We start from the raw sequence: 18,116 nt of genomic DNA on the forward strand, positions 1-18,116 counted from the left end.
AGTCTTTTATAATGGGCCCATTTATCAACTCTGACACATCATTAGACAGACAGACACTTACTGGGCATCAGACAGATTTACACAAGCAACATCAAATCAGAGAATTGGTCTCAACCTAACAACAGTAAACTCTAAATATTTACAGAGCCTCAGTACAGTACCTTCTTTCCAAAGTCAATCTTTAAACTTCAAAAGCTGAAAATGCCTCATAAGATAAAATATTTTCCATTGCAGTAGGGAAGACATATAGTAGCAATAATGAAGATAATGTGAGAGGAAATTCCCAGTTTGAGCCTTACATGGATAGAAACTAAAAATAAACACTTTCCCTCACTACACTTTGTCACTAGGCACATGTAATGAGTTGATGATTCACACATGCAACTGATAAAAACAGGGTTCTAACCTCTGCATCAATCCTTCCCTGAAGAAAATGATCATCACCTTTCAAAGGCTAAAGGCTACACCCTAGTTTATTTGTTCTCATATTAGGATTACTTCACCAGTGCTCAAAAATATTTTTCAATAAATAACCAGGAGATGGCATAAATGAGAACCTGATTTTTGTGTTGTTTTTCACCTTTAGAATAATATATTAGATTGAATTCTAGATAATTGCTGCAGCTAACTTGTAGATTTCTCTTGATGATAATTATATAATACACAGGCTAGTGGAATCAATATTTGCAAAAACTGACCTATACGAAGGTGAAAGGCCTACTTAATGACACCATAAATACTACTGAAAGTTATGTCTCCTTTTGGATTTTTCAAGACAGGGAAGTATTTAAAGCTGGGTTATTTCTGGGAGTTTTTAAAAGCCATGTTATCTGGGGAAAAAAACTTCAGTTAGTTAGAAAAACTTTTTAAAATTCTGTTTTGTGCCACACTGTCATCAGCAGTTAGTAAAAAGACTAACATTATAAGGTGTTAGAGAATGTTCAATTTCATTGTTTTACTGTAGCTCTCCAGCTTTCCCTACACCACTTGTTGAAGAGACTGTCTTTTCTACATTGTATATTCTCGCCTCCTGCGTCAGAGAGTAATTGACCATAAGCACGTAGGTTCATTTCTGGAGTCTCTATCCTGTTCCATTGAACTATGTGTCTGTTTTTCTGCCAGTACCATACTGCTTTGATTACTATATCTTTGTAGTATAGTCTGAAGTCAGGGAGCATGGTTCTTCCAGCTCTGTTCTTCTTTCTCAAGATTGTTTTGGTTATTTGGGGTCTTTTGTGCTTTCATAGATTTTAAAATTATTTATTCTCATTCTGTGAAAAATGCCATTGCTATTTTGATAGGGATAGCATAGAATCTCTAGATTGCCTTGGGTAGTATGGTCATGTTAACAACATTGATTCTTCCAATCCAAGAACATAGTATATCTTTCCATCTATTTGTGTCTTCTTCAATTTCTTTCATCAGTATCTTACAGTTCTCAAAGTACAGGTATTTTGCTTCCTTCAATAAGTTTATTCCTAGGTATTTCATTCTACTTGATGTGACAGTAAATGGGATTGTTTCTGTAATTTCTCTTGCTGATACTTCATTATTAGTGTATAGAAATGCAACAGATTTCTGTACATTAATTGTGTATCTTGCAACTTTACTGAATTCATTGATGAGCTCTAGTAGTTTTCTGGTGGTGTCTTTAGTATTTTCTACATATAGCTTTATATCATCTGCAAACAGTGACAGGAAGAAGTAATCTTCCTTTCCAATTTGGATTCTTTTTATTTCCTTTTCTAACCTTTTTGCTGTGGCTAGGAGTTCCAAAACTATGTTGAATAAAAGTGGTGAGAGTGGGCATTCTTGCCTTGTTCCTGATCTTAGAGGAAAAGCTTTCAGTTTTTCATCAGTATGATGTTAGCTGTGGGTTTGTCATATATGGACTTTATTATATTGAGGTATATTTCCTCTATGCCCACTTTCAGGAGAGTTTTTCCCATAAATGGATGCTGAATTTTATCAAAAGCTTTTTATGCATCTATTGAGATGACCATACAGTTTTTATTCTTCAATTTGTTAATATAATGTATTGCAGTGATTGATTCGTGGATATTGAAAAACTCCTTGCATCTGTGGAATAAATCCCACTTGATCATGGTGTATGAACCTTTCAATGTATTGTTGGAATTGGTTTGCTAGTATTTTGTTGCAGATTTTTGCATCCATGTTCATCAGTGATATTGGCCTGTAATTTTCTTTTTGGGGATATCTTTGTCTGGTTTTGGTATGAGGGTAATGGTGGCCTCATGGAATGAGTTTGGAAGTGTTCCTTCCTCTGCAATATTTTGGAATAGTTTCAGAAGGATAGGTATTAACTCTTTTCTAAATATTTGATAGAATTCACCTGTGAAGCCATCTGGTCCTGGACTTTTGTTTGTTGGGAGTTTTTAAATTACTAACTCAATTTTCTAACTGGTAATTGGTCTGCTCATATTTTCTATTTCTTCCTGGTTCAATGTTCAGAGACTATACCTTTCTAAGAATTTGTCCATTTTTCTAGGTTGTCCATTTTATTGGCATATAGTTGTTCACAGTAAAGGCAAACATAGAGTAAAGGTAGGAAATCATCCACACATAAAGCTAGTGGGGAGGTCAAAGCACAAAAATAGTAAAATCATCTATATACACAATAAGTAGTTAAGAGACACAAAACACTTAGATGTAAAATACGATATTAAAAACAGTAATCATGACAGGAAGAGAATAAAAATGCACAGTTTTTAAGATGCATTTGAAATTAAGAGATTGGCAACTTAAAACAATCATGTATATATATATATATAGCTATACAAAACATCATGGTAACCACCAACCAAAAATCTATAATAGATACACACACAAAAAGAAAAAGCAATCCAAACACAACCCTAAAGATAGTCATCAAAACACAAGAGAAGAGAACAATAGAGAAAGGAAGTAAAAAAGACCTACAAAAATAAATCCTAAAGAATTAACAAAATGGCAATAAGAACATACATATCAATAATTACCTTAAATGTAAATGGATTAAATGCTCCGACCAAAAGACACAAACTGGTTAAATGGATACAAAAACAAGATCTGTATATATGCTGTCTACAAGAGACCCACTTCAGATCTAGGGACACATACAGACTGTAAGTGAGGGGATGGAAGAAGTTATTCTATGCATATAGAAACCAAAAGAAAGCTGGAGTAGAAATTCTCATATCAGACAAAATAGACTTTAAAATAAAGACCATTATAAGAGACAAAGAAGTACACTATATAATGATCAAGGGATCAACCCAAGAAAAAGATATAACAATTGTAGATACATATGCACCCAACATAAGAGCACCTCAACATATAAGGCAAATGCTAACAGCCAAAAAAGGGGAAATCAACAGTGACACAATAATAGTGGTGGACTTTAACACCCAGCACATCAATGGACAGATGATCAGACAGAAAATCAGTAACGAAACACAGGCCTTATATAGCACATTAGACCAGATGGACTTAATATTTATATAGAGCATCCCATCTGAAAGCAGCAGAATACATATTCTTTTCAAGTACACATGGAACATTCTCCAGTATAGATCACATGCTAGGCCACAAGGCAAACCTCGGTAAATTTAAGAAAATTAAAATCATATCAAGCATCTTTCTGACCACAACACTATGAAACTGGAAATAAACTACAAGAAAAAATCTGCAAAACCACAAACGTGGAGGCTAAACAATATGTTACTAAACAACCAATGGATCACTGAAGAAATCAAAGAGGAAATCAAAAAATACCTAGAGACAAAAAAAAAAAAATGAAAACACAATGATCCAACACCTATGGGATGCAGCAAAAGCAATTCTAAGAGGGAAGTTTCTAGCAAAACAAGCTTATCTCAGGAAACAAGAAAAAGCTCAAATAAACAACCTAAACTTACACCAAAAGGAACCAGAGAAAGAAGAACAAATAAAACCCAAAGTTAGTAGAAAGAAGGAAATCATAAAGATCAGAGCAGAAATAAATGAAATATAGACTAAAAAATAACCACACACAATAGAAAAGATCAATGAAACTAAAAGCTGGTTATTTGAAAACATAAACAAAATTGATAAACCTTTAGCCACACTCAGCAAGAGAAAAATGGAGAGAGTTCAAACTGATAAAATCAGAAATGAAAAAGGAGAAGTAACAATCAACACCACAGAAATACAAACGATCATAAGAGGCTACTGAGGCTAACAATACAAAAAAAACAAATAACAGTCTGTTGCAGATATTCATGCAACCTGTTATTCTTCCGATTCTATGACAGACATACTTTTGAGTGAAATATAAGTACCATTTGGCCACCGAAAAAATCTTTACAGTCAACTGTGCCAAAAGATGGTATACAGTCTACCCTCTGTATCCACAGTTTCTGCAGCTGTGGATTCAACTGATCACGGATTGAAAATATTTGAAAAAATATTCCGAAAATTTCAAAAACCAAATTTGTATTTGCTGTGCACTGGCAATTATTTACATAGCATTTATATTGTACTTACAACTATTTACATAACATTTACATTGTCTTAGGTATTTATAAGTAATCTAGAAGTGATTTAAAGTATATGGGAGGATGTGCATAGGTTACGTGCAAAAATTATGCCAATTTATATAAAGGACTTGAGCATGCATAGATTTTGCTGTCCATAGGGAAGGGGTCCTGGAACTAATTCCCTGAGGATACAGAGGGACAACTGTATATTAACACTGAAAATGTCTGACACTCACTATGCAAACATCCTCCTTGAGCTTTAACTCAGAGCCATGACTGAGTTTAAGACTTCTTTAAAGTAGGGTAACAACAGAATTAGGGTTTCATGGGCCCATGGATAAAAACTCTAATACTCTTCAACAGATTTAGGGGAGAATCCATAAGTATCAACCAATTTTTAAAACAGAATTGAAGTGACTACTGCAAATTTCATAGCAATTTTTTAATTCAATGAAGACAGAAGAAATTTGTTCATTACAGCAAAAAAGGGTAAATTTCACACATTTCCAATATGGAGTCATCATATATTTTCATAAGGATAAATGAAAACATATTCGAGCATGTTACTTTACTTAATTAGGATTTATATCCCACTTATTGCCCCCAAATCTTGAGGCTGTTCTATCATAATTTACAATGGAATCAGCAATGATAAAAATATAACTGGAACCCTGTAAAAGAGGACATATAGGGAAGAAGAAAAAATGAGGAGATGTGTAGCTTTATTTAGTGTTCATTTTTTTCAGAAAAGGAAAGTAAGAAAATTAAGACAGTTTTTTTATTGATTTAAAACCTATTACTAAAATTGAGATATAATTGACTTAAAACATTGTATTAGTTTTAGGTGTACACCATAATAATCTGATGTATGTATATATTTTGAAATGATTAACACAACAGTTGACATCCATGTATAGTTACCAACTATAGTATCCACATATAGTTACAAACTTTTTGCTGTGATAAGAACTTTTAAGATCTACTCTTAGCAACTTTCTGATATATAATATAGAATTGCTAACTATAGTCACCATGCTGTATATCACATCTCCAGGACTTATCTCATAACTGGAAGTTTGTACCTTTTGATAACCTTCACCCATTTGGTCCAGACCTCTTCCCCCACCTCTGGCAACCACCAATCTGTACACTGTATCCATGAGTTTAGGGTTTTTTTATTGTTGTTTGTTTGTTTGTTTAGCTTCCACATCTAAATGAGATCATACAGTATTTACCTTGCTCTGTCTAATTTATTTCACTTAGCATAATGCCCTCAGGGTTCATTCATGTTGTCACAAATGTCAGGATTCACTTCTATTTTATGGATGAATAATATAACTATATATCATACATTAGTAATATTAATTTAAATTATTAACTAATATTAATTAACATTATTAACTATATAGTGTTTTGTTATATATTATATGTATGGAATATATATCTCTCACATTTTATTTATCCATTCATCCATCAATGTAAACTTAGGTTATTTCCATGTCTTGGCAATTGCAAATAATGCTGCAATGAACATTGGAGTATCCATATGTCTTCAACAGTGATTTCATTTCCTTCAGATAAACACTCAGAACTGTAATTAATGGACCATACTATAGTTCTCTTTTTAATTTTTGAGGAACCTTCAAACTGTTTTCCATAGTGGCTGTGCCAATTGACATTCCCACCAACAGTGCAAGAGGGTTCCCTTTTCTCCACACCCTCTCCAGCATTTATTGTTTGTAGATTTTTTGATGATGGCCATTCTGACCGGTGTGAGGTGCTACCTCATTGTAGTTTTGATTTGCATTTCTCTAATAATTAGTGATGTTGAGCATCTTTTCATGTACCTGTTGGCCATATGTATGTCTTCTTGGGAAAAATGTCTATTCACATCTCTTGTCCATTTTTTAATTGGCTTGTTTGTTATTTTTGTATTGAGTTGTATGAGTTCTTTATATATTTTGCATATTAACCCCTCATCAGATATATGATTTGCAAATATGTTCTCCCATTTCATAGGTTGCCTTTTCATTTTGTTGTTTCCTTTGCAGCTTTTAGTTTGATGTAATCCCAACTGCTTATTTTTGCTTTTGTTGCCTTTGCGTTTGGTGTCAAATCCAAAAAATCATTGCCAAGACTGATGTCAAGGAGCTTAAACCTTATGTCTTCTTCTAGAAATTTTATGATTTCAGGTCTTACGTTCTAGTCTAATCCATTTTGAGTTGATTTTTGTGTATGGTATAACATAGTGGTCCAGTTTCATTATTTTGCATATGGCTGTACAGTTTTTCCAAAACCATTTATTGAAGAGACTATCGTTTCCCTATTGTATATTCTTGGCTCCCTCATCATAAATTAATTTGCTGTATATGCATGGGTTTATTTCTGGGCTCTCTATCCTTTTCCATTGATCTATGTGTATTTTTATGCAATCATCATAATGCATTGATTACTATAACTTTATAATATAGTTTGAAATCAGGAAGTGTGATGTCTCCAACTTTGTTCTTCTTTCTGAAGTTTGCTTTGGTTATTCAGGGTCTTTTTGGATCCATACAAATTTTAGAATTGTTTGTTCTATTTATGTCAAAGGTGTCACTGGAATTAAGATAGGGATTGCATTTCATCTTTAAGTGCTTTGGGTAGTAAGACCATTGTAACAGTACTAATTCTTCCAATCCACAAGCACAGGATATTTTTCCTTTTTTTGTTCTTCAATTTATTTCATCATTCCTTTTACTTTTCAGCGTATGGGTCATTAACTTCTCTGGTTAAATTTATTTCTAATTCTTTTATTCATTTTGATGCAATTGTAAATGGGGTATTTTTTAAAAATTTGTTTTTGATAGTTCATTATTTAGTGTATAGAAATGCAAATGATTTTGGTGCATTGATTTTGTAGCCTGGAAATTTACTGAGTTTGTTTATTGGTTCAACAGTTTTTTGGTGTATTCTTTAAGATTTTCTATATAAAATAAATAATCTGCTAATAGAGACAGTTTTACCTGTTCCTCTCTAATTTGGATGCCTTTCATTTGTTTTTCTTGCCAAATTGCTCTGGCTAGGATTTCAAGTATGAGGTTGAATAGAAATAGCAAGAGTGGTCATCCTTATCTTGTTTCTGATCTTAGAGGAAAAGATTTCAGCTTTTTACCATTGAGAATAATGATAGCTTTGGGCTTGTCATAGATGGCCTTTATTTTGCTGACGCATGGTGCCGCTATACCCATTTCATTGAGAGTTTTTATAATGAATACATCTTGAATCCTGTCAAATGCTTTTTCTGCATCCATTGACATGATCGTATGATTTTTTTCTTCATTTTGTTAATGTGGTGTATCACATTGATTGATGTGGATGTTGAACCATCCTTGCATCTCTGAAATAAATCTCATTTGATCATGGTGTATGATCCTTTTAATGTATTGTTGAATTTAGTTTGCTAATATTTTGTTGGAGATTTTAGCATATACAATCATCTGGGATATTGGCCTGTAATTTTCTTTTCTTTTAGCATCCTTGTGTGGTTTATATTAGGGCAATGCTGGCCTCATAAAATGGCACCATTCCCTGAAGTGATAACCAGTTACCTGGTGGCAGGTTGATTACATTGGACTGTTTCTGTTATGGAAAGGGCAGTATTATTTTATTGTTATGGAAAAGACACTTACTCTGAATATGGATATGCCCTCCCTGCATGCAATGCTTCTGCCAAAACTACCATCCTTGGGCTTATAGAATGCCTTATCTCATGGTATTCCACATAGCACTATTTCTGATTGCCCTCCAAAATGTGGATCAGACTCACCCAATCATTTAAAGGCATGAATAGAATAAAAATCTGACCTCCCTCAAATAAGAGAGAATTCTGCCAACTGATGACCCTCATACTTAAACTGTAGTATCAACTCTCCCATGGGTCTCCAGCGTGCCAGCCCCACTCTGCACATTTTGGACTTGCCAGACTCCATAATCTTATGAGACAAATTCTTTTTCTTTCTTCCTTCCTTTCTTCCTTCCTTCCTTCCTTCCTTTCCTTCCTTCCTTTCTTTCTTCCTTTTTCTTTCTTTCTTTCATTCTTTCTTTTTCTTCTTTCCTTCCTTCCTCCTTCCCTCCCTCCCTCTCTCCTTTCTTTCTTCCTTTCTTTCTTCCTTTCTTTCTTTCTTTCTTTCTTTCTTTCTTTCTTTCTTTCTTTCTTCCTTCCTTCCTTCCTTCCTTCCTTCCTTCCTTCCTTCCTTCCTTTCCCTCTCTCTCTCTCTCTCTCTCCCTCTCTCTCTCTCTCTCTCTCTCCCTCTCTCTCTCTCTCTGCTAGCCATTTGTTTTGCAGTAGGTGGCATAACTGTGCTTCCCTCTTCCAAAGCGTTGCCCTTGCAAAGGGCTGAGATGGTGGCATCATACCTTTGCTGTCAGTGATACAAATTGCATCTGCCTACTCTACGAGAAATAAAACAAGCTTCTTTCCCTTGTGATGACTTAATTGTCTTTCTTGTCCTTCAAGGTTAGCCAAAGATGTGGTAAAGGCATCAGGTACGTGTCAAGAATGACATCACCACCAGCAACAAAAGTTGCAACAAAAGAACAACATACATGTTCTATGATACACACACACACACACACACACACACACACACACATCCTATTGGTTCTGTTTCTTTGGAATGTCTTCATTAATACAGTACTAATTACCATCTAATATATGTTTCAACTTACTTATATATTTGATTTATATTTTTGTGATCACTATAATACAAGCTCTGCAAGAGCAGTGATATTTTCTCTCTTTTTATATTAAGGTAGCCCAACTACTGATGTATAGCAAGAACAATTTGTGGCTCCATAAATACTGTTGAATATATTATTAAATGATTGAATGGGACATTAGCTTTAGTCACCTCAAATATTTGTTTATTTCTTATTACAAGGCAATCATATATTATACTATAATTTCAAAATATAAACCTAAAAAAGCCAGAAGTCAATATTCTAAAATAGGATGAATTTAATTATACATTGTGGGAATAAAAGAATATAAGGGTTTATTTCTTCTTCATACTGTTTTAAAAAACCAATTTCAAAATATTGTTAATGTCTTTAGAAAAGATATGTTTATTTGAGAAATTTTACAGAGGTGTGTGGGTATGTACGCCCACACAATCACCATACACCCATGGAGCCAAAGGAAAATAGCCCAAATATGGACACATCCTGGCAAAATAAAATATTTCAAATATTTACGAAATAATTGTTTATGCACTGAGACCTGAAAAGCGAGTTGCTTCATACAAACAGAAAAACATAAGAATCAAGCTGTCCTCAGATTTATTCTTTGGTAACATTCTGTGCAAGACATAAAGAAAGAAATATTCCGAGAATCTGAGCAGATAAAATTTGGAACACAAGCAGTTCTACCAACCAAGTTGTTTTAATGAATGAAGACAGCAGAAATCAAGCCTGAATCTGTAAGGAATTTGAAAATAAGCTATCTACTTATCTTGAAAATAAAAACTAATTAAAGACATGAATCTATTAACTGAGAGAGGAAACAAAATAATGGAGAAGTTATAATATGGAAGAAGTTCTAGTGAGAATATAAATCAGGTATAAATAAATTTTTAAAATAATCATACATTTTGGTTACTAAAATGGATGCAAACAATTTTGGGGGTAATAGACAATAGTTTTATAACAACAAAATTTTTTATATTGGTTGTACTGTATATTCTATTTCTTCATGCCTTTGGTATCATCATTGTGATTCTGCTTTCAATCTATTGCCTGATTGAAATTTCAATCTATTGCCTCACACAAATGTGCTCCTTTCTATTTTGTGGGCTAGAGTCTTCCAACTGTGACAAGATTTTGGAAGTTGTGGATCTTTTTTCCCATTGCCTTTGTTACAGGTGCATTACTTGAGGATTTAGTTTGTTGGAAATTTGACCACCCTACCAATGAAGAGAGTTTTTCTATGAGGTTCAGAAATTTTTACACAAGTTTAAGAATGAGGAGAAGCCGTGGAGAACAAGATGATGCAGTCTTTCCTTTTGAAAACAACAATTCCTTAGGTCTGATTTTTACCTCTTCTCTAAAGGGACAGTTTAGTTTAATCCAAAATTACACAGTCCTGGAAAGAATTACCAGAACATTGTAACTGGTGTTTCATCGTTTTGCTTCTTAATTTGTATGCTTTTCTTGTCGTTGCTTCCATTTTTTCCTGTGCAGTCTTCTGAGAAATACATGTTCAATATCCACATTATGTTTAAAAAAGACTACTGATTACTCAGTTTTCTCATTTCCAGGAAGATAGAATTATATTATCTGATTTCTAAAGTATTTTGCAATTCTAAAATACTATGATGATTATAGTTTGACAGATATATTTTTCATTTACTATTCAATGTATTATATCATTATTTCTATAAGTCATCCAATCTTTCAGTTAATTCAGTTCACAGAAAGAAATGTGTGGAAAAGAGACACAGTTGACTGGATTTTTCAATTTTCACTTTTCAACAGGTTGTATTTATATCATGGTGACCCAGTAAAAAGAAAGGTAAGTAAAAATAATTATGTTAGGTGAAATAGAACTGGTTATAGAAATTATATATATTACATATAATACAGAAATTATAATATATTATATAATACAATATAGAAATTATAATATATAATACAGAATATAAATTATAATATATAATACAGAAATTATACATTATATATAATATATAATGCATTATTTATATATACTTATTATATATAATATATATAACTCAGTCTTTTTTCTAACTTTGATAATATTATTAATGTAAAAGTAATATGTGCTAAGGGAGAAAAATTTGAAAATACAGATAAGCAAAGGTAACAGAGTAAATGAAATAGGAAAAATCTATTTTAATTCCAACATCCAGGAATAATCATTATTGTTTTATGGTGTATTTTCTCCAATCCTTCTCTCTCTTTTATTCCCCACCCCTGGCATACTATGCATGCAATTTTGTATCCTGGTCAATTTTCTCAATATTATATTATGATGTTTTTCATGTCAATAAAATTAGATGTTATCCTTATATCTCTTCCATTAATAGTCTTTTGATTTGATGTACCAGTAAATAACATCTTCTATTTTTGATATTTTAGTTTGTCCCAATTTCTTCAAGTGAACCAGCTGTAATGTATATTTTGAGAGAGCTGAAAAAATTATTCTGACATGTATCTCCTGGCTTTAAACCACTGCTTTAGCCCATATAGTATCTACTGAAGTAAAAAACATATAGATGTAGTTATAGAAATTATATATGTGTTTCCTAAATCACTATTTATCCTAAGATACTTGACTGAATAGTAACTCTTTTTCATTCCAGTTTGATATGCTCTATTTATCATATACTAAATAACTTCTCTTTGTCCTTCTATAATTGCTGTTTTGTTCAATTAATCTGCATGCTCATACTTGCAGTAGTATCACACAATTTTTATTATAGCTTTATGCCAACTGATTTTATATTGTGTAGGCAATTGCTATAATTGTTAGTGTACACATTGCAGCAGGAAAAATCAACCATGATAAACAGTTCATACGTATGATATGTGAGAGTTAAGATTGGTAATGTCCTGACAGACACACTGATAGCTAGCAAATCCCTTTACTTTAATTCATTTTGATGTGACATTTTTACTGATGGTCTTTGTACTGTTGTGTTACTTGGGCTGCTGCTCTCAATTAAGAATGACAAGCAAGAAGAGTCTCCCTAGATGTAGAAATGCAGTTCTCTGGAGATAACTCTGATGGTGAATTTAAACCCAGTGAGTCAAGAACATGGTTTTTTACTCACTAGTCAATCCAAGGGTAATTTGAGAAAGTAGAACTCTTTAAATATTTCCCTATGAGTATCTTTCCTGGTTTTGGAATATAATAAATGTTAAGAATAATGTTTAGTTTGGTTCCAAAGTATGGCATTCAAAGACACTCAGAAGTATTGAACAAAAGGCATTATTTTTAACCTTGTCATTCTATCAGTAATAACAGAGCACAGGAAGATGAATAATAAAAACAGAGAAATAATATGATGAAAGAAAAAGATATAATGATTAAATAATTGAATTTTTTGTTTGTTTGTTTCTTGAATGTGACCAAAAAAAAAGCACAAGACTTAATAAGATGTGATCTTAACATCTTTATCCATAAGGACAAATCTGAACTATAATGTGACCTCAATTTTTTCACTAAAAAAATCAGGTCCTGAGCCTAATTACAGCTTATATATTTGACTTTAAAATGCACTTTTTGTCCCTTGGGCTCCAGCAAAAATGTGTTCAATGACAAAAGAGAGAGCAAAAGAAAGAATAATGAGGAAAAAAAATCAGAGAAGTTATATTTGTCCTTGAAAAATTGGAGAAATGTAGGTAATGAGCTAGCTTTTACTGGACTAGGTGATAGTGTATACACTTTTACATTGCTTTTCTTAAATATAAAATGGTCTGTCATAAACTATTTTAGGTTTGAGACCCTATCTCTAATGTTCCACTTCAGGTTGAAAGATTTCTCAGTTCTTACTGCTTATTGGGGATTCAATAATAGGACAAATTTATTCAAAAAGAGTAAATTGATCAACGGTATCATTAGACAAAATGTACAATGGATAGAATTTAGACCAATTATACAAATTATGGGCTTGCTTTTTTGAAAAAACAAAAACATTAAAACTATAATAAATTAAGGTAACTAACCATGTATGAGCTCATAAAGTCATACATTAATATTTCTCATTATACATAGCACAATTCAAAAAAATATTATTTTTGTAAGATTGGCTTTGGACCCCTGTCTGAGGAACTTCAGTTGTTAAGTACCTCATTTTTGTTATAAGCCACTTGTTTCATGTCACTCTCAGCCTACCAATAGTGATACTATTGGCTAGGAATTTCTAATGTACTCACCTAGGCCCACAGATATTTTCCCAACCAAAGCCAGTGCTGTGGCTGGACAGGCCCTTGTGGTTCTTATTATGATTGCAAGATGCACATCAGCAAAAATCCATCAAGGAACTTTGGGGGAAAAAATGATCTATTACTCACAGGTCTTGGAGGGTACGTGGCACACCCAAGGGCTACACAGCAAAGTCATGAGCAGAGAAAGAGAGAGAGAGAGAGAGCGCCAACCTGGGGCTCTGTCCTTATCAGGGTCCAAAAGGGGGGTGCCTAAGGCCTCACAGGTTCACTCTTTATTGGAGAATTTAAAGCATAAGAGTGGGAATTAGAGCACAGGAAGGAAAAAGCAAGGTCACTCTCAGTAAACCTAGGTTACTCAGGGTTTTCTAAAAGGGAAACCTCATGTGTGGGGCAGCCTGTTTTTTTACTTAGCTGAGCTGTGTCATACAGCTGGCAATATGTTTATTCGAGATGGATGTCTTTGAAATGGATGCCTCGGCAATCAAAAGCTTAATATCGGACACTTACGTTACCATCAAAAAGCTTAATGTCAGGCAGTTACACTACAGCAGTTATGCCGATGAGGCAAGTCACCTTTGCAAAATAGGCATTAACGACAAAGCAAAAGAAGGACGTTGGTATTTTCAGGACACCTATTATTCTCCACTCTATTCCAGAATGCCCATTACCACTGGAATTCTCTCTAAATCCGACTTTGATCATGTTCTCCACTGCTAGCTCTCTTCTGTTGGCTCTTAATTGCCTAGAGAGTAAAATTCAAACTCATCCTGATAGCATGCAATGTATACACCAATATCATGAAATATTTTTGATTACCTAATAGCCCTTTTATTTTGATGCATTTTCTAGCTGTTCCGTTTGTCCAAAATGTCCTTCTTCCTCTTTAGCCTTGATTGAATTCAAATTAGGGGCAGATAACATTTCTATTCATATGGCAAGGTTTATTCAACTCTTGATGCAGAATAAAACCCTTTGCTTGGGCTTCCCTGGTGGCGCAGTGGTTGAGACTCCGCCTGCCAATGCAGGGGACACGGGTTCGAGCCCTGGTCTGGGAAGATCCCACATGCCGTGGAGCAACTAGGCCCGTGAGCCACAACTACTGAGCCTGCGCATCTGGAGCCTGTGCTCCGCAACAAGAGAGGCTGCGATAGTGAAAGGCCCGCGCACCGCGATGAAGAGTGGCCCCCGCTTGCCACAACTAGAGAAAGCCCTCGCACAGAAACAAAAACCCAACACAGCCAAAAATAAATAAATAAATAAGTAAATTTAAAAAAATACATTAACTCATAAAAAGTCATTCCAGAACAACAACAACAAACCCTTTGCTTATGCTATCGTAGTATTTTTTTTACTTCTATGTTGAGTTCATCATAACCTGAACTCATTATAATTTGTCATAACTATGCCTGCCCTCACCACTAGATTGTGAGCACATTGGGAAATGGACCATATTGCATTCATCTTTGTAACTCTGTAAACAAATGTAGATTTGTGTACATAGAAGGACATTATGTTTATTAAGTAAACAGTAAAGTTTATAGTGCAATCAATTCTTATAATATGACAGATTATGGTGTGGGATAAAATAAGACAATCTTTTACTTAATCCAAGTGTCTTTATTACAAAAGAAGCCTTGGTTGCCAAAGACCAAGGATTACAATTTCTAATATAAAATTGTAAGCATAAAGCATGTTATACAACATTCTTATAACACCAGGACATAGCACAGTGTTCAGAAGATAGTACAGGCATACCTTGTTTTAATGCACTTTGCTTTATCACTCTTCACAGACAGTGTTTTTTACATAATGAAGGTTTGTGGCAACCCTGCATCAAGCAAGTCTGTCGGCACCATTTTTCCAACGGCATTATTATTTTTTTATTGAAGTATAGTTGATTTACAATGTTGTGTTAGTTTCAAGTGTATAGCAAAGTGATTCAGTTATACATATACCTATATCTAATCTTTTTCAGATTCTTTTCCCTTATAGATTATTAAAGAATATTGAACAGAGTTCCCTGTGCTATACAGTAGGTCTTTGTTGGTTATCTATTTTATATATAGTAGTGTGTATATTTTAATCCCAAACTCCTAATTTATCCCTCCCCCTAGCATTATTTTTTAATTAAGGTATGTACATTGTTTTTTTACACATAATGCTATTACATACTTAATAGACTATAGTATAGTGTAAGCATAACTTTTATATGCATTGGGAGCCAAAAATTTGTTTGACTCACTTTATTGCAATATTTGCTTTATTGTAGTGATCTGGAACCAAACTCATAGTATCTCAGAGGCATGCCTGTAGATGGCCAATGAATAATTGTTGGTAATTGATATGTGCCCTAGCATAAGTTGATGCAAGGGTAAAAATGAACTTTAAAAAACAATAAAAGCACATGTACTTGCTGAATTGAATAATTCACCTAAGAAAATGTAATTGGATTAGTTATGTTTGTTAAAAGTAGTTATTTCCTCAAACATTATAATATTGAGACTATATCAACATGATGTGGGATATTAGAATCATTCTAGGTATTTCTTCTGAAAAGGGATTTAATACAAGGTATTATTAAGTGCTTAAAACCATTGCAAGGCTTGGAAATCAGTTGTGGAGCACCAGCAGCTTTCAGATTCACTACAGCAATTTTGGTAAAAGTGTAGGAAACAAGTGAAAATGTCACACTTTCCCTGCAGCTCTAACATATGTGACTTACAGGGAGGGAAGGACTCTGGCTGACTGTGACAATTAGTCATGTCTGGTGAACCCAATATCAACACTTGTTGCCTCCTGTAATAAGGACAAACGACGTCTTTTACTCTTCTGCTTTCTAAGTCTCTTTCTGGTGCATCTCATTGGCAGAATCTAAATTATATCTAGAACCTTACTGGCAAAGATGTGAAAATGGTTCATTAGGGCAAATCGCGAGTCCTTGCATGACAATGCAGTGACAACTGTTTCACTTAAATTTGAAGAGCAGGACCCCAGCGAGGCCCTGAGCAGCCCCACCGCCGCAGCTGGCCTTGTTACCATCCCAGCCCGGGAGGAGCCGCAGCTGCCGGCCGCCGGCCCCAGTCACCATCACCGCAGCCACGAGCAGCGAGACCCAGCAGCCGCCCGCCGCCCCCGCCCTCAGCGCTGCAGACACTGAGCTGGGTCTGACGGGCAGCGGTGCAGGGAGCGGCGGCCCAGGCGGCCTCATGTTGGCGGTGCCTGCAAGCGGCGACAGGAAGGTCATCGCAACGAAGGTTTGGGGAACAGTAAAATGGTTCAATGTAAGAAACGGATATGGTTTCATCAAGAGGAATGACACCGAGGAAGATGTATTTGTACACCAGACTGCCATAAAGAAGAAGAACCCCAGGAAGTACCTTCGCAGTGTAGGAGACAGAGAGACTGTGGATTCGATGTTGTTGAAGGAGAAAAGGACGCGGAGACAGCAAATGGTACAGGCCCTCGTGGAGTTCCAGCGCAAGGCGGTACATGTGCACCAGACCGTAACCATTATAGACGCTTCTCCACATCGCAGGGGTCTTCCACGCAACCACCAGCAGAACTACCAGAATAGTGAGAGTGGGGAAAAGGATGAGGGATCGGAGAGTGCTCCCGAAGGCCAGGCCCTACCGCAGGCGAAGGTTCCCACCTTACTACACGCGGAGACCCTGTGGGCGACGACCACTGTATTCCAACCCTCCTGTGGCAACCAGGGTGCAGGGGAACAAGGTAGACCAGTGAGACAGAATATGTATCGGGGTTATAGACCATGATACCACAGGGGCCCTCCTGGCCAAAGACAGCCCGGAGAGGACGGCAATGAAGAAGATAAGAAAAATCAAGGAGATGAGACCCAAGGTCAGCAGCCGCCTCAACGTCGGTACCGCCGCAACTTCAATTACGGACGCAGACGCCCAGAAAACCCTAAACCATGAGATGGCAAAGAGACAAAAGCAGCCTATTCACCAGCTGGGAATTCGTCTGCTACGAGGCTGAGCAGGGCGGGCTGAGTAAATGCTCCCTTATCATCTCTACCATCATCCGGTTTAGTCATCCAACAAGAAGAAATGAATATGATTAAGAAATGAACAAAAGATTGGAGCCGAAGACCTTAAGTGCTTGCTTTTTGCCTGTTGACCACATAACCAGAACTACCTGCGTTATCTATGCAGCATGGGGTTTTTATTATTTTTACCTAAAGAGGTCTCTTTTTGGTAATGAAAAACATTTTTTTTTAAAGCCTTGTTTTTCTCAATACACTTTTAAAGGTTTTTAAATTGTTTAATATCTGGTCAAGTTTGAGATTTTTAAGGACCTCATTTTTAACTTGTAATAAAAGTTTACAGCTTGATTTTTTTTCAAAAAAGTCAAACTGCAAGCACCTATTAATAAAGGTCTTAAAAATTAAATTAAAAAAATTTAAAAAAAAACAGCACGATGCAAAAGAAGTCTTAATAATGAAAACATAATTATGGAAGTTTAAGGTAATTAGGAGATAATATCAGGAAGTTAAAAATAAATACCATTTTCAAACTAGCACACACATACAAGAATGTGTGTGTGTGTATCCTTCACACAAGAAATGGAGATACAAGAGCAATGACCTAAGGTTTTAGCAGCACTGTATCTTTTGTTTAAGGAGAAATCCATGAG

At 34.9% G+C, this 18,116-nt stretch overlaps 1 pseudogene; it reads left to right on the forward strand.

Moving 5' to 3' along the window:
- The first annotated feature begins 13,913 nt into the window (after window positions 1–13,913).
- On the forward strand, window positions 13,914–17,544 carry LOC132357184 (Y-box-binding protein 1-like; annotated as a pseudogene).
- Window positions 17,545–18,116: the final 572 nt, after the last annotated feature.

Source organism: Balaenoptera ricei, chromosome X, assembly GCF_028023285.1.
Source record: "Balaenoptera ricei isolate mBalRic1 chromosome X, mBalRic1.hap2, whole genome shotgun sequence".
Lineage (NCBI taxonomy): Eukaryota > Metazoa > Chordata > Mammalia > Artiodactyla > Balaenopteridae > Balaenoptera > Balaenoptera ricei.